General features: G+C 42.7%; 1 long non-coding RNA gene across 10 annotated transcripts in view; it reads right to left on the reverse strand.

Moving 5' to 3' along the window:
- Positions 1-314: 314 nt before the first annotated feature.
- The window catches only part of LOC146545461 (uncharacterized), a 50,580-nt gene continuing 32,417 nt past the window's right edge, over positions 315-18,477 (reverse strand). For 9 of the 10 annotated variants that reach the window (XR_014886761.1, XR_014886760.1, XR_014886770.1 and 6 more), the window contains 2 exons: positions 6,900-7,174; positions 315-6,784 (listed from right to left, as the gene is read on the reverse strand). This is a non-coding gene — a long non-coding RNA (uncharacterized LOC146545461). The remainder of the gene's footprint in view (positions 6,785-6,899; positions 7,175-18,477) is intronic. The other variant, XR_014886766.1, reaches the window with a different exon arrangement.

Raw genomic sequence — 18,477 nt, forward strand, 5'->3', positions numbered from 1 at the left:
ACCGCAAGTGCCTATTGTGTGGGTTGGAGTGTGGTAAGTGATGGCGTTTGAATTTGAGAGAGTTCTAACTGTGGGAAGTACTGTCTAAATAGTGAACAACTGCATCTAAATAAAGAATAAGATTATATAGTTCATTGCCAAACAGAAACAGAAACAAAATATTCTCAGCAATTAAAAATATAATAATATCATGTGAATAAAAGAGTTGGTAACAAGATATATATTTATAAAGTCATTGAAGAAAATGAAGTAAGCTGTATGCGAAGTTTCCAAACTCAACTGTGGTTGCAATAACTTCCAAAGAAAGCCACGGCTTATAATAAAAAGCTCTGTTTTATTGGCTTCAAATACTACAATGTGTAACTGACTTGCAGCAGGGGCTGCTCATCCAGTAGGTAGTATTTCACTTCAAGCATCTGGTCCAAAATCAGCTTTGGTTAGCAGTGATTGAATATTATTAGTGTTTTGTTGGTCTTTGGAGGAACCAATGAAATAAGTTGGAGGTTTCATAGCACTTTCTACTGGACAGGTGCCCACACCACCGAAACCACAGCTCTTTGGGGGCTGGCTGCATCCACTCTCATTGGCAGTCTCAGCGAAAAGGCTCACTGCTGAATGGAGTGTGGAGCAGTTTCCAGGCTGATATTTCTTCCTGCAGAGAAGGCCCCAGCCCTGTGCTGAAACACTGTAAGGAAAATATTGGGCTCAATGGTTTCAGAGGCCAGAGCAAGAAAGTTCCTTTCAGAGTTTGGACCAAAGGGGATAGAGGAAGATTACCAAACTTGCAGGTTGTTTTTTTTTCAATTTTTCCAGGAGAGAAAGTAGTGAAGGTGCAAGCCCTACATTAATGGGACGGAAATTCTGTTTGCTTTGATCTTTAGTGATCTCCTCTGCATCACCAAAGGAGTCCTGGCCTTGGTTCGGCTCTTCTGTAGTGTCTGCAGTTCTTCATGGCCAGAGATGTGGTTACCAGGAAGTCCATGAGTCACCCCTAAGGATGCACACAATAAAATGGCTGGATAGGAACCGTGTCATTTTCTGAACTTAGAAAGCTCACTCTATTCTTGCTGCTCAGTGACAGGTAGGAAGACCAACCACTGGAAACGAAGACACTTTTGCACGTCAGGTTTGGTCTTTAGAGGCTATTCACAGTGCTCTATAGCTCATGTTTCTGACTGACATTTAAATTTAACATATTGCTTTCACCTCATCTCCCTCCTCCTGTCATTTCTTGTCAGGCTAATAAATCCACCTGGCTTTTGATGGCTGTCTGTCAGGCTGCTTCACCCAACCATCTCCAGGTCCTGTTCATTTCCCTCGGCAAGTATGTACATCTTCTACTTTGCTCCTATATTTATTTGCCACTTGGCCTTGCAGTATCTGCCAGACTGTCGTTATCCTCAGCAGACTGTATTAGGTGGCTTTTTCATTAACCTCTTTGCTGATATAGGAGAAATGCACGGTAGAAAGGCCTCACAAAAGCAGGGTGAAAACATGGTCAGCAGTGTTGGGAGAGAAGGACCACCCAGCAGCTGCTGTGCTCAGGAATTCCCTATTGCCATGAAAATCCTGAATATCTCATGCATCAGATGCTGGACTGCAACCAAAAGACACCGACGTGCTAATGTTCAGGGGGATCTTTTAGTCAGAGAAACATTTGCACATAAAGCTAGCTGCAGGCCAGACCTGTGGCTGCAGACCAGTTTTCTGGGTGCCTTCTCCACCTCCTCCTACATCCCAAGCAATAAACTATGCTTTGAATCTTCCCTCTGAAGAAGCCCTCTGGCTTCATTAACAAGCCGCATTGGGTAGACAAGCTTTCTACCCTAGACTTTCATCTAATGCTGAGTGATATCTCTGACAGATAGAAGGGGAATCATTCATAGACACCTGTGTTTCCCCAATGATTATAGAGGGAGTCTGAATACGTGCTTATACCAGATGTCTGGTTTTTAGATGCTTAAACTCAGCTGCAATAAACCTCGTGCTTCATAGTCTCAAGATAACAAACAATAAATGATTGGAAGTGAAGTCATCTGAAGTTAGAATTGTCTTCAGTATTTCCTGAAAGTAACAAATAAACACCAATATTCTACAGCTGGTCAAATTTATTACATAACATAAAAGACAAGTGAAACCAGAATAGGATGTTTCATGTCCAGAAGTGGTTTCTTGGGACCACAGAGTTTGAGTGAAGGCACTGAGTTGTTATTAATTGACTAATTGCCTTTGGCCTGAGCAGATAGAAAAATGCAGCTGTAGTTGCTATGGATAGGAAACAACAGCACAGTCATTGAAGTATAAAGCAGTGAATGATTAAAGGTTTATTCATGCTACCTGATAGCCGAACTAGCAGAATAGTGGTGGTTTGATCAGATGTGGTTGAGAGGAGAGCTCATGTATCAAGAACAGCGTTGCCCCAGCCAGAGCAATGGGGGCTGGAGAAGGAAGGGGACAGGCCCTGGAGAACGGCACTGCTGACGAGGTAATATTTTATAAGAGGAAAGATCAGCAAGGCATAGCCTCAGCACTGAACCCAAAACAACTAAGCGTGATTCACTGAGAGCAAAGTTGTCTCTGCTACCTCCCTTGTGCAGAGAGACTGATACCAGGGGATTTTGAAGAAGTTGTAGGAAGGGCTTTATAATATCCAAATATAAATGGCACTTCTTGACACATGGGAGAAAAAATCTGTCTGCAGAATCCTCTTCCCAGTCCAAACAGTTTTCTCTGTGTGTTTTTAATAGAGAACACGGACAAGAAAATGCATTTAGGATTCAGTGGTGTCAAAAGTGGTTGTGTGGTTTGCCACATTGCAAATACTGCAACATGATAGGAATGGAGCTTTAAAGAAAAACAGCTGGTACTGAGGATTTGATGTCTACATTGCACACATTTTGGAGGGTTTAGGTTGGTCTGGATGGATTCGATTCCATGGGCTGAATGTTCATTAGTAAACACATTTCTGAAACATGATGTTCCATTTAAAAGGGAAAGTAAAATAATTGGGAGACAACTAGAAGATTCACTTCAGAAGTCCATCTTTGGAACAAAATAAAATTACTTAGACACATGGTATGTAACCCTAAGTATGCCTCCCCTTCTATAAAATAGAATGAATTATGTTCATCTGCCCCAAGAAGGAGGATATTATTATCCAGAGTCCATTTATCTGTTGGAAGTGTAGTGCATTAGCAGCTGAGGATGAACACTGCGTATTTAGAAACATTAACACTTGGAAAGTGTATAGGAATGCCCTAAAAAGAAACATACCCTATGTTAGCTATATTCTCTATGCTTTAATGATCCACCCACATCCCGAATGTTGCCTCCCTCTTTTTCAATCCTTCTTTGGCCTTGTGCCACATTTATTTGCACAAAGTAGTTTTTCCTTTGCACTGCGTGTTGCTGAGAGCCCCTTGTGAAATGCTGAGAACCCTCAACGCCTGCTGACTCTGGTGAAAACTGATGGCACTCAACACTCTGTAAAAGAGCACACAGTCTCCTGGCTGTTAGCAAAGGATGTAGAGGGCAAATGGCTGTGTGGGTGTGAGCATGTCCACAGGGAGAAGAGGAAGCAGCTGTGTGTGAGAAAAAAAGAATGACCAAGGAGAAGAGTTGTGTGTATGTGATAGGGGGAGACTAATACAGTTAAAATTGAAGTGATAAATCATACCTGAGATTCCTCCTGAGACCTATAAATAGGAAACTGAAAAGCATTTCCTTCTATTTATTTTATAAGTGCTATAAACTTTATCAGCTTTTAGTATTGGAGACTCGTGCAGTATTTATGGGCTGTTTACTTTAGAAGTTATTCAGAGGTTAGCGTCAGGAGGCTAATGAAAAAGAAAATTGGGATGGGTAAAGGAAAAGAGTGCTTTTTCCTACAGCCCCATAGTAATAAATGCATCACATCTAAGTTGCTTGGCCCTCTTCCCAATGTCCTTTGCTCCAGGGATGCCTGTATTTCTCTAGCAGGTACTTACTCTGAGCATCACAGCTCCACAGGGGATCACAAAGAGCATCCCTTATTGGTAAAAATGAAGAAAAACATGTGCTGGACGGCATGCCTCAGAAAGCATTTCTGATGCTTGGACAGATGAAGGTATGTAAAGGTCTTCTAAATGGGCCAGAATCCAAGGTCTGCCTCGGGTAGTCTCAATTGCAATATAAAGGAAGGCCACTTCAGGATTGTCCTTTTCCAATGAGTAAGATGAGGATGGATTAATAATTCTAACTAAATAAGGACCTTCTTATCCCTCGCAGAATTTCACACCAAACACAGTCCAAATGCCTAATTTGTTTCTGAGTGTTTGGAAACTTAATTTTAACTTTATGTGCTTATGCTTTTTCAGAGATTGCTTATCTGTGCTCTTTCCTTTCAGATAGAGACAACAACTATTTTCAAAGTTTTTGGGAGAAAGATAAAATCTCTTCAAATTTATAGCTGGAAAAAAAGCATTCCAGAACCTGCTGTTATGTAGAACCTTCTCTTGGTAAAAGTTGCAGATTATTCACATCAGGAAATATGAACATACAGTGACAACTGGGCCGTTAGGAAAAGGAATTCCCTTCAAAGAAAAGGCTGCAACAACTCTGAAGAGCACATCTTACAAGTAGGATGGGTGAATGACTCCCAAATGGGGAAGGGATGGACGCCAGACATGGCATCAGCAAAGCGCAAGGCTTTTGTGCAGCTTGGTTTCTGTACACAGCCATAGTATAAACACTGAGCTAAGAAGAGAAAACAAAAAGAGGCAGCTTGCTCATCTCAAAGGCAGGGAGAGTATTATACAAAAAACTTAATTTGTTCTCCATACCAAAAAGGAGACCAAGGGTTGTCCAATTTATCATTTATGAATACCTTCAGAGAAGCTCCCAGTGTGTAATAGGTCGTTAGTATGGGAGAGAAAATTCAGACCATGAACACATAGTGGGAAGATATAGCTAGACAGACATTCACACAAGAAAAGAGACCTGCCTTTTTTTTTTTTTTTTTTTTTTAACAGTGGAAGATTCCAAATAAAAGACCAAAGTTCTAAAATGTTGTACAGAATTTGGCAAATTTTTGAAGCCTTCAAATCAAGATCAGACACTTTGCATTTTAACTATACACACGAGTTATTGGACTCATTACTGAAACATCTGGATAAATGTCTCTGTCAGATTAAATAGCGTATTAATCCCTTCTGTCCCTAAAAATTTAAGTTTGTCAAAGAAGAAATTATTTATTCCTGTAGAGGCAAAACACTGTCTTTACTGTTTGATTATAGAGACCCTATCCAAAAAGAAAGCTTTACATGGAGAGATTCTATGGAGTAAGGCTTTTTTTGCTTATGGCAGCCTGTATATTCTGGGTAATTTTTTGCCAATAAAAATTCAGTGGAAATTATGCCTTCAGCTTCAATAAAGATGAGGTTTAAACTGTTGTCTCTGGCAGCAGTTGCCTGTTACCTTCTGAGAAGCTTCAAACAATTCTTGAAATTCAGTGATGCCTTTCTTGCTTGTCACCTAGCACCAGGTGGATTAGCAGAATGCTTTGTGCTTCAGAGAGCCCTGGAACAAATCATCAAGGATAGTTTTATGGTAACCTGTTTTACGTATACTATCTTCAAAACATCTGCTGCTGTTGACCCTGCGGAAAAAGAAAAAACAACAACAACAACAACAACAAAAAACCTGACTGCATTATTTTTAAACCACTATTTACAGATTATTTTTTTATTCACTTGTATGAAATTTGTCAAAAGAGCTGGAAGAAAAAGTTATTTGGCGTAAATAAACCACAATACATGTCTCCTAAGACTTTATGTCTAGACCAGAAAGTTAGTTATGGAATAACAAAAGGGAGAAAGAAGAGAAAAAGAAGGTGTGGTCAAAGGGTACCAGCCAGCATTGTACCTAGCAAAGACTGAAAGAAAAATAATGATGACCCATGGTTCAGCTATTATAACGCAGAAGTTCAGAGAGGGCAAAAGGCCTGAATTACTGGAAAGAAAATGATTAAATGATTCTGCTCTTTACTAGCCTAAGGAAGATGTAAGTGAATATGTTACCATTGAAACCAGACACAAGACAGAGATGAGGAACAGTCCTTTCTGGCAGGCAGTTTTAGCCACAACATAAATGCTGATGTGCCAGAAGATTAAATCAATAAAAGGCTACATTTTTGTAAGAGTAGTATATGCACATTATTAACTGAAACAATATGATGCAGCTGTCATTCTTGAATATCATGCATTTCAATTCATAGTAAGCTTCTCACTTTTGCTTCAAGGAGTGATATGGAGGAGTAAATATTTATTTTTATTTCAGATCCTAGGTGAAGAAAGGAGACGTGCAACCCAAGATCTAGGAGGTATCTTCGAATTGTAGAATCATAGAATGGCTTGGATTGGAAGGGACCTTAACAATCATCCAGTTCCAAGCCCCTTGCCATGGGGAGGGTTGCAACCCACATCAGGCTACCCAGAATCCCATCCAACCGAGTCTTGAATGCTGCCAGGGGGACAGCCTGTGCCAGTGGCTTACCACTCTCTCAGTAAAGAACTTCTACCTAACATCTAACCCAAATCTCCCCTCTTTTAGTTTGAAGTCATTCCTCTTTGTCCTGTCACTCCTCAGAGAGTGTAAAAAGTTGGTCCCCCTCCTGTTTATAAGATCCTGTCAAGTACAGGAAGGCCGCAATGAGATCTCCCCAGGGTCTTCCCTTCTCCGGGCTGAACAAACCCAACTTCCTCAACTTTTCTTCATAGGAGAGATCCTTCCTGTTCATCTTTATACTCTGAAATAAATCATCATGTATAGGAGTTAGTCATACTTTGTCCAGATGTATACATGATACCAGGAAGGTCCAGTTGGCAGCCCAAAGACCAGAACCAGCCTTCCTTTCAGCTCACCATGTCTCCTGTGAGGAAGTGGAGAACAGCTGCTTGGGTAGCACACATGGATCTAAGAATCAAGCACCTTCCCTCAGGGTTGAGAAAAAATTGATGGTTAGAGTTGCACATGCAAGAAGAGATGGCACCAAGCATTTTCCTTCATTCAGAGACTCCTGCCAGCAACCTGGCATCTCTTCTGACATCAGATCATGAAAGGATTTCTGGATCTCATCCTCCCAGTTATGGAAGTAGGTGACCTTTATGCTGAAGGGGTTAGCAATATTGAAGAAATCCTGAAACAAAAAGCAAAATCATAAAAATAAACAAGGAAACAAACAAATCCAATGCCCAAAAGAAACACAAACAAACAAAAAGAAAAATGAAAGACATTAAAGACAGCAGAGGGAAGACTATGATCTAATTACTTAAGTCTTCAGTGATGGGAGGTGTGTGTTGATTCTACCTTTAAGATGACACGAGCATATATCTGACCAAGACCTATCACAAATGAATGCATCAGTAAACACAGAGCACGTACCTTCAGTGTAGAATAGTTATTACTTAGGAATAAAGCAAATGGGTCCATAAACATTACAACTGACTGAAGCACAGTTTGCTTCCCATCTGTGACCTAGCGTCCTGTGACTTAGAAGCTTGTTCTGTATCTGGGATGCCTTCAAGAGCTTCTTCTATTGTAGTTTCTGATGTGCAGTAATGGGTGAGATCACATCTTCATCCTTTCTTGCTAGCTGCTGAGATGGTCTCTCATCTTCCTGAACAGTGTACAAAGCTTGTTGTCAAAACCTGCAGTCCTCACATAAACGCCCAACAAGTTCAAGTGCCGGAGGTAAGAGTGACCAAAATGCAGTGCTAAGAGAGAGCAAAAGCAAGCAAGTAGAGAGCAGGGAGACTTTGGATCCTTTACAGTAGTCTACAGCACTCAGAGGAGCGAAATGGCTGCTGTCTGTGAACACAAACTCCTTTGGAATCCCTGGAAGAGTGCACGTACAGTTCTTCAAAAGCAATGCTGCAATGCTTTACAAGCCCACTCTGCTGCTGGCTTGAGCTTTGTTCAGTGATGTTTGCCTGCTCAAAGGGCAAGAAAATCCATCCAGGAAAGGTTTATTCATTTGAAAATATTATGACTTTGAAGTGAAAGAATCAGACCCACTGCGATGAAAGAAGTGGCGGTTTTGAGGTGACAATGGCTTTCTCACCAGGTGACAAGACCATAAATGTCAATGGGCATTTCATTAGAGGGAAGGAAGAAATGTATAGACTAATAAAAGGCATGATGCTGACAGCAGCTTCTCCTCAGCAAACATTTCCGGCCCACTCATCTGTCATACAAGCAAAATTTATTGCCTCTACAGAATGCATTAACCCTTAATACATTGGCTGGGGTCCAGGGAACAGCCATTTCTATGCAAGTTATGTCCAGCAATAGAAATACAAGATTTGGCTTCAGGGAAAAGTCTAGTTATATCCTCCCACTCTGCCAGAGATCATAGAATCATAGAATAACTAAGATTGGAAAAGATCATCCTGTCCAACTGTCCACCTTTCACCAACATTTCTGACTAAACCAAATCCCTCAGTACAACACCTAAATGTTTCTTCAACAGCTCCAGGGTTGGTAACTCCACCACTTCCCTGGGCAACCTATTCCAGTGCCTGACCACTCTCTTGGAGAAGAATTATTTCATAATGTCCAACCTGAATCTCCCCTGGTGCAACTTGAGGTCATTCCCTCTAGTCCTACTGCTAGTTATATAGGAGAAGAGGCTGACTCCCACCTCACCACAACCTCCCTTCAGGTAGCAATAGAGAGCAATATGGTCACCCCTGAGCCTCCTCTTCTTCAGACTGAACAATCCCAGCTCCCTCAGCCGCTACTCATAAGATTTGTGCTCCAGACCCCATACAGCTTCCTTGCCCTTCTCTGGACGTGCTCCAGGGCCTCAGAATCTTTCTTGTACTGAGGAGTACAAAACTGAACGCAATACATCGAGATGTGACTTCACCAGTGCTGAGTACAGAGGAATGATCACTTCCCTTCTCCTGCTGCCAAAACTATTTCTGATGCAAGCTAGGATGCCATTGGCCTTCTTGGCTACCTTGGCACACTGCATCTTTCTTCACCTGATCACTAACACAATCCAATTTCTCCCGTCCATACCTATTTTTGTATCCTGCAAGCCTACAGCCAGTTCTTTTGTCAGAAAAGGTGGTCCTAGTCTTTACCTTAAGACCCTCACTGCAATCTCTGATAATGCACTGGCTCCTCCCTTGCCCTATTTTCCACCTCTGAATACTCACTCAGGGTGGCCCTTGAGCAATTTTTCAGACACTGCACTGTGAATGAAGATGAGTGAGGTAATAAGTATGTAGACCTCATAGCTTAAAGGCAGCCATGCTTTAAGTACACGATGATCTATGGACTTGGGAACTCTTAATATTTGGAACAAGAAAAGTCTTTCACTACCATCTTTTCTTTCATTAATTGTAACTGCTCCTGTTTTTCTTGGTGGACTTCCAGAAGATCTCCCAGTGCAGAGTATCCACAGATGTAACAGGGATACATCCATTAGAAAATCTATTCCAGTTTGTGCTCTTTGCTCCTTGCTCCTCTCCAGGGGCTTCCTGTCTCCCCCCCCCTCCCACTGCCCTGGGGAAATACTGAAGCCAGCTCCTAATTAAAGTGCTCACAATTCCCCACTGCAGCACTGGCGCCAGGCCCTGAAACCATCCTGCATCCGCATCCCTTAGAGACACTCAGCCACGCTCAGACACCTCACTGCTCACTCCTCCTGTCACAGAACTCCCCAGATTGGCTCCAGCGGGTATCTTCTGTGTTTTCTCATCTGTGCTAATCTCTCTCCAGTGCAGCAGACAGGGGACGGGGAGGTCACTTGGCAAATGGAGTGAAGATCTCCCCGCCCTGAAAAAAATGAAAGGGGAAGAGCTGTGAGGGGAGGTGAGAAGGGCTGGAGCAGTGATACAACTCCGCCTTGTGCTGCATTTCCATTTGACTTGCTGTTGTCCTTTGCCTGGGGTCTGATGCACTGCACAATGCATGCCACCCAAATGACACTGAGCGTGTAATCCACTTACTGCCCAGATTAGTGCTTTACAGGCACCGTGTCTACACTCACACAACCAACATGCACACATGGCCCACCCCACAAAGCAGCACAAACAAGTCCTGTCCCATGCTTCTCCCCATGCATGCTCTGCCCACCATGAGGCACACTCAGAGCCTCCCACCAGCAAAGTATATATTCATGAGGTCATCTTTTGTGCAGCATGGAAACGCTGCTGCTGAATGCACCATGCAACTAACACGCACACACATCCCTACTGCAGCCAGTGCCCATCACACAGTGGTGCTATGAATAATAATAATGCAAATTATAGTGCTCTATGTGGAAATACACACCTCAAGTGTCCTTTGGAACAGAATCTCTATTCATACTCATCCTGGGAAGACTGTAGCTGTCTCATGCACCAGCATCACTTACAATACATGATAAATGATCACATCATTTATGATGTCCAGCCCAGGAAATGTACTAAAGGAGCTGTAGAGTTGAATCAGACAGGGCCCCTCTTCATCTGGCGTCATGCTTTATTTTTGCAATTGGAGCTGTTCCTTATTGGGCAATGCAGGAGACAGAGTCATAGCACCTCTGTTCTCTGAACTAAGCAGAACTCTGCTACAGAGAGGCCTTTCCTGATATGTCTGGGACTATGTGCCATAGTATATTACAATCCCAGTACTATACTAAAGCATTATGTATGTTTCAAACCTTCTATGTAAATCCTCATCAGATGTGAATAAGTAAGCACCAACTTGATTAAAATCATACTCATATACAAATGCACATGTGAAACATTTTCTTCCCATCAGCCACACATATAAGTTCCCTGGAGGTGCCAACTAAGGTCAGTTGGTGAAAAACAAGCCATGCCTCACAACCAGTCAAACTACACTGTGTCATTATGGAGAATTCAATGGTAGGACTAATGTGTTCTACAGTAATGTTTTCACAGGTATATGAGTGACTTAAGAGCCTAAATCTTATTTGTACAAGGAAAGCAGACCTTACATGGCTGAATGTCCTGCACCAGTGTATGTGAAGTTCAATTTTGCCACTCCGTGAGAGGCAACAAGGGTGGGCACTTGCTGCCTGGGGAGGGCGAGTAGGAGGTAGAAGCCATCCTCAGGGCTTGGCTGCAGGATGGGCAGGGAGTTCTGCTTCCAGGGAGACAGTGCACATTCAGGCACAGCTCCTGGCTCTCACTCCTTGGCCTGTGGGCAGGCAGCCTCCTTTCCCCTGGCTTTGAGACAGAAAAGCAGCAAAGGGACAGCGACTGTTTGCTGCCACCAGAAGCCTGCTGCCCTAGGCAACTGCCTGCTTCAGCTGCGTGTAAAGCTGGCAGTAATCACACCCGGCCTTGAATGAGGCTTAGGCTCAGGGGATTTGGCTGTTTTGGAAATTGTTAGCCTGTATTTCTCTTTCAGCTGTGGCAGATGAGGAGACAACGGGGCAAAGGGAGTAAGAAAAGCCAGTATAGCTGGAGTTGCCCAGAAGGTTTTACGCAATATATGAGAAATTGCTATGGGAAGGTGGAAGCATCTACTTAGAGATTCAGCCTAGCAATGTCAGAAAATTGCTATCAGGTGTTCTGAGAGAAAATCTCTGTGAAAAGAGAAAAATAGAAAATAATTTAATCAAAATGTTCAGTGAAGCGAGTTGAGTTTTCCTTATCGATTACTGCAAATCAAACTATTTCATCCCAGAATTTATCTGTCTGGTTGACAGTAACGAAATGTTGAGTTTGCAGCGCCATTATAGAGTCTTGTAAGAATCATGACATGAAGTGACTTGTGCTCCCGTTTCACATTGTGTGCTGGGGTCTTCAGGTGGAGCGTGCCTTCCACAAGACCCACCAATCTCAATCAGTAAGTGGATCCTATTATTGCTGCAGCTGTCTGCTGCAGTGCATCATGAGCCGTGATGTCTGGCAGGGGTGCTTGTCTCTTAAGGGAAATGAAACAGCCTCCAGCTCTCTCACAAAAAGGAAAACAAATGGAAAAGACGAGTGCAGAAATACATTGAAAGCAACAGGCATGTGAAGATCCTTTCAATTATAATCTCCAGGGCTGGAGGCTTACATACTATTTTCTTAGCTGATGAGTGAGTTTGCAGCCAAATACTGACCCCATTAGACTGGAACCGTCAACAAGTCTATGAAAATAACATAGTGTTAACCAAAAGGCTAAACAATAGCTTATGGTTGAAGTCATTATAGATAAACAAACTTGACTATCAACAATCCTACCAATGAGAGGCACTTAAAGAACAATTAGTCATTGTTTCACCCAATAAAGAATCACCAGAATTGTCAGATTTAGATAGAAGTAACTCTTTTAAAATAGTTCTTAAATAAATATATATCTTTCTGGTATAAGAAGTTGTAAAGACCAGAACAGAAATGGATTTAGACAGGGAATACACAGTTTCATTGCTGGTGACAATGGAACATTAGAGTCTCTCTGTATATTTGAATTTCCTTACTTGCTAATGGTTGAGAGCTGGGAAGGTTTGTTTAGAAAAGACTGGTCATTATTTATTTCCTCTCTTCCCTGTAGTTTTCCCTCAGCACTTAGAACTGGACACACTGGAAACATACAAATAAACAAGGCGCTCTGATTGCCCACCACTGAGACGTCATGTCAGTTTTTAGGTTCCTACTACCCAGCAGGGCACCAGCACGCAACATGTGCTGTGTTACACTGGAGTGAAAATGTCATCCAGCATCAGCTAAGCCACATGCAGACGTCTGACTGTAAGAAATGTTGTGTGTTTCCAATAATTCCCGTCTCTCTTCTCATCAAGGAATAACTATCATCTCTCCCCAAATCAAAACATAATCTGCTCAACAGGAAACTAATAAAAGAAGTGCCATTCTGAGGGGAAGAATGACAGGGAAATTTTTAGGCACATAAATTATTAATAAAAAAGCCTGTTGTTGTTCAAAAATAGTCCAAGCTGCTAATATTTCATTTGGAGTTGCTTTCTGGACAACAACCAAAGCAGGCTGTCTAGGAAGGGGATTGCAAACCTCGTGCTTTCATTAAAGATGTGAGTAAGACTCATGCCAGAGGCTGCAACAGTCTTGTTACCTTCTTCTGTGTGAAGCTATACAGAACGAAATTCTACTTAGTTATTGAATAGAACCAGATTTCTTCTGAAAAGATAGTCTTCCTCCTATGCAGATCATCACTAGTCTCAACAATCTACAATCACTGAAGAGGGTGGCTTTCATCCAGCATGCTAAAATACTTCAAAATAAGCAGTTTGTACTGTTACTGCTCCTGGGTGTCCATTACTGGAGCTACTTCTATTTGCAGATGTCCAAAGCAGAGACATGTCTAAGGAAAACAGACTGACATTCCCAACCTGATGTGTCTATCTCCAGTTTCCTGCTAATCTTGTGCAAAAATCTACAAAAAACCAAAAAGGATTAAATTTCCAGTCCCTGTAGCAAAGCAAAGGGGACAGATAGACGTTGCAAAGAATGCATACTTGTGTGTGTTGTCCACCTTGGGGATATGGGACCAAATAATCCCCCAAACTCTTTCTCTCACATTCCCATGCTGCCAGTCATGACCAGCCACTAAGGGCAGAACCCTCTCTATCCTAAGAAAGCACTGCCTTCAGCACTGATTTCACCTGTGTTTTGTTTTTTTTCCCAACAATATTGGCCAGGTCCATCAGCACCTTTTGAATGAAAAGCCCCAACAAGCTGCAGAATTCACAGCTATTTTACAGCTAAGCAAAAATACTGGGAAACCTCAGCACTGGTGCTCACAGACCATAGCGGGCACCAACGCCCCAGATACCTTCAGAGCTTGCTGGGATCAGATTTGGCCCTAGAGAGCCCATCTTAAGCTATCACCATGGAAACCACCACATTCCTGGGCACCAGGCCACCTCTTCTTGGGACAGTCTGGCTTTCTTGAAGCTCAGCTAGAAGTGGTTATTCTCATACCAAAAGGGGGTAATACTCTAAGTAACAACATACAGACTACAAACAAATTCCTCCTGTATTTCAAGGAAGCCTTCTGAGATTTGGTGGCCATTGTCAAGAGGAAAAATAATGGGTCAGCCTCCTGAAACACAGGCACCTTATGGGAATGTTGCCCTTACCATTTCTCACCAGACCTGGGGCCAGCAAAATGGTAAAGATAATACCTTCCAATAGTAGGTACAGGGAGAGGCATAACAAGATAAAAAATATCCCATACAGCAATGTGCTCTGTGGCCATTTTGTCAACAAGGCTAAGTGGTGTGTGCCTTTCTCACACAGAGACATACCATATGTTTTTTGCAACCAATTATCTTCTCCACAGCTAGAACACATTCCCCTGCTAAGATAAAACCTGCAACTTCTGCTCCCCATCAGAGTCTCAGAATGAGCAGTGCACTGACAATTTTGTCCCCGAGGGCCAGGTATCTAAGCCCAAGAGACTGGAAAAACACCCACACAGCACCAGTGAAAACACCAAATCAAACAAACCTGGAAGGAAGGGAGAGCTGCCAGCTCCTCAGAAAGACTAACAAGAAAGGCATAGCAAGGCAGCACGCTCCCTCCTTGCAGCTTCCAGTTAGAGTGCGCCATGACTGCAGCTACCAAGGTGGAAGAGCAGATTCAGGGCCTGGCTCTGCATTACCTGGCTATCCCATGCCATCAGGATGTGCCGGTCCCACTGGTCACCCGGAGATGAAAGCACTCTCTCTCAAGAAATTGCCAGAAGTCTCCTTTTAGTTCTCCATTTTGGAAACAAAGCTAATTTTTAAGACATTTCTGCAAAATGGAACAGGCATAACAATGGCTGCAGGAGAGGCACAAAAGTACCCAAGATCAGAAGTGTTCTGCTTTACAGAGATAAAGATGTTCCAAACATCAAAAAACATTCCTAATTTTGAAACAGGATTGCAGGATTATTTTCTGTCATTGCTGAAAGAAAGAAAAACACCTAAGCACAGAAAGTCTGAGACAGACAAAGAGAGAGGAGTTAAGTCCTTCTCCCTGTATTCCCCATACCCATCCCTGCATCATTAACAAGCAGCCTCAGGAGTCCAGGACAGGAGAAGGGGAATGGTGGCCAGAAACACTGAAGGAGGCATTGGCACTGATGGCTCATGCAAGGCAATGCATGGGTACTGAGCAGGTTGCAAAGAGCTGATGTGCCATCTGGCACACCACAGAGGACAGCTTTGAACTACCAGTTGTAATGACGTTGCAATTTACTTGCAAGTCTTGTGTGGTTCAGATAGGATAGCTTTGCCACCACAGTCAGTGCAAGTGGGAATAGTCCTAAGGAGACTTGGCAGTGAAATCCTATTGTTACAGGGTTACCTGTACAGGGACATAAACTCTGTGAGTATGGCTGCCATCTTCTGAACTGCTTTTCTGCAGGTGCTCGGGAGGAAGCAGATTGCTCCAAGGGGCAAACAAGGCTGGAGCTAAAAAAAGATAAATCCAAGTGCTAACACAAACCAAGATGAAAGGCCAAGGGTTTATTTTTGATTTGTATGCTCTCCACTGATCTGTGACCCACTCTGACCTCTCCCTCTGACCCCTCACCTCCAGCAGTTAGTGGGAGAATTAGTCACTCTAACTAAGGACACAGTCCCTGCAACTGAGGTCTGTGCAAGTTTCTTTAGGATTAGGGGACTGTAACTCCCTGCAGCATAGGCTGTAGGTCACAGTGCTCCTCCTGTTGGTCGTCCATCTTCCATAGTTACTCAGCAGGAAGCCTTTTTTTGTTGAATTTGTTGAAGGTTGCTCATTTCAGAATTGATCTTGTCACTAGGAACCTAGGTTGTCACTTCTGAGCTGGCTGCCCTGCTCTTGCCTCATTTTTCCTAATGAACAGCAGAAATAGTGAGTCAAGTTTTGCAAGCCTGATACTCCATTAATGCTGCTGAAAGGGTGAGACACTGCCCATGAGTTGCTTAGGGTATGCAGAGCTACAGAAATCTTGCTCTGTCTTATGACTGAGCTTTGACTGGACCAAACACAGCTGGGATGAAATGACTGACTTCTTACTAAACAAGAAGTTAATCAGTTAATCTCATCAGAGGACTCATCAAAAAAGGTAGACTGCATTTCCTCAGGGTCCGCCCTGGTCCCATGGGAGGGACAACAGGGACAAAGAATTGAAATGGATGGCTTGCTCCCAGTGCGGCCTCCCCATATTTGCAATTCAATTCAATAAAAGGTGGAGCAGGCTGCTGAGCTGCCTTTGAAAGGGTCAGAGGGTTCAGAAGCAGCAGGAGGGAAATGGAGGCAGGATGCAAGCAAGAGAAGGGACAACATTATTCTTCTTCACTCCAGAGTGAACGCTTTGCCCCAGGGGCAGGAGAAAGAGAACCTCTCTGATTGAATTACCAGCAGGACCAGAAGAACAAGCAAGTGCTGGATGGCTGACACCCATAGCGTTTGGCAGGCATAGATGTGACTCAAACCAGAGTGAGCAGCATCTTACAGTAAGAAAACGTTTGCCGAAGGTACTGGAAACAACCTTTCTACTCTTGTGTCCACATCCCTGTTCTACCAGCTTCCAAACATTCATAACTTTCTATGCTACAGCAAAGGACAGAGGCAGTGTGTTATACCAAAGCACACAAGACAGATTAATTTTTTCCTGAGTTGCAAGAGGCTACTGAGTCCGGCCCAGAAATATGTACTGAAGTGTGCTAGGAGACTACTTTAGCTTAACCCCTTGCCTCTAATCCCTGGAGAGGGTGAGGTATTGTAGTAGGCCTAAGAGCTGAGCGGCTAGCATGAATTACAGCACAGTGATGAGAGCAATTTAGTACGCAGACAGAAGAGGATCTGAAAAGGTCGTGAAGAAAATCCCTTGATTTAACCACTAAAACGTACAGAATTATTAGTAAGCAAATTTGTTTCCTTGAAGTTTCAGTTTCTCATTCTTGCTCAAATTCAGACTATACTATTCATGGGAAGTTAATGCTATCTAAATCAATCAGTACAGTGCATTAGCTTGCAGTGCAGTCCTGTCCCAAATTTTTGAGGACAGAGCCAGAGATAGGGATTCTCAACACCAAGTGAGTACTCACCTGGATGATAAGGAATTTTAAAATCATACACTTTTGTTCATCTATACATTTCTGGATCAGGCAGGAGGTTGCTGGATGTGGCTCCTTGCCTGCTGTTGGTAAGGGTGTCAGGCAGGATGATACAAGTGGGTCTTTCCAGCCTTCAGAACTCAATCTTCCACAGGTTCATTTCTTTCTCATTCTTTTTTTCTCTCATTTTATATTTTGATTTTCTTCTGACAGAATTAACTGCTGTCCAGCACTGGATGTCTTCAGGCAGCATTGCATACATCTCTTTCCTGTAAATCTTTCTTAGGATAAAATGATGGTCACAAGAAGCAAACGTATCAGTGCCACTATGTCCCAGCTCCATTTTTCAATAGTGGCCTGTTCAAGAAGAGTATAGAAGAACTAAGTGTGGAGCTTCAAACAAGTTTAGCATGAGAGAGCAAGCTGCAGAATGCAATTCTGTAGTAAAAACTGCAATTCTGTGGTAAAATCTTCATGCTAGAGCAGGTATAAACTCAAACAGTTTACAGAAAAGGGGAAAAGTAAATTTAAGACTAGTCTTTATCTGCTTGTTTTTATAATACCTCCAAATGGCAACAGTCTTACACAGTCCTTTACCTACTCCCTCTAGGAAGGATAATGCATGTTTTCTGCCTTTATCTTCAGAGCTTAGCAAGGCAATTTCTTGATTTCTTTACCACTCCCTAGGGTGAGCCTGGAAGCTTTTTAAACCAGATTACAGACAGCACTGCTTAGCTTCCGCTAAAATGGCACCTCCAGACTAAACTAGTCATCTTATGGAGTTTGATCTCTCCTAAATCATTTTTCTACTCAACATCCAAGCAGGAAATATGTTTTTCTCATCTTTCTCCTTTGCACTGATTTACCCACTTCTAATGTATTTCACAGCAGTCTGTATCCAAATATTTAGTGAGTAGGGTTCATATGTATTGCAAATCATATAAGAAAGCAAGCCATCTTTGCCTAGGATCAAGGCCTAAGTCAGAACCTCTTCATTCTTCACCATTCATCAGGATTTAACTCTCATCTTTTCAGAGCACTCTGACTCAGGCAGCCTCAGCAAAGCACAAATTCCTGCCGCTCTGATCTTACAGATTCAAAACTCAAATATTCCCATTTTCATGGGTACATGCTTCCCATACTTTGAACTTGCTTTGAACTTTGGGTTTGAACAAACTTAGGAGCTTCTGGTCATAATCAGTGAGATTTCATCTAGTGGGGAAAAAAGGGGGGAAGGAGGAGGGGGCGAAAGGGGGAAGAAAGAAAAAGGATGTTCTTTATGGATCATACAGAAAATCAGCCTTGGGTTCAATCAAAAAGGTCAGATGAATTTCCTAATGAGTCCTGCCTATGTTTTAAGCTGGCACTGACAGTTGCAGCCAGTTAAATTTCAGTCCATTTCAGGTTTCATTTTGAATGTTTCATGCCTC

This window comes from Meleagris gallopavo, chromosome 1, assembly GCF_905368555.1.
Source record: "Meleagris gallopavo chromosome 1, MGAL_WU_HG_1.1, whole genome shotgun sequence".
Lineage (NCBI taxonomy): Eukaryota > Metazoa > Chordata > Aves > Galliformes > Phasianidae > Meleagris > Meleagris gallopavo.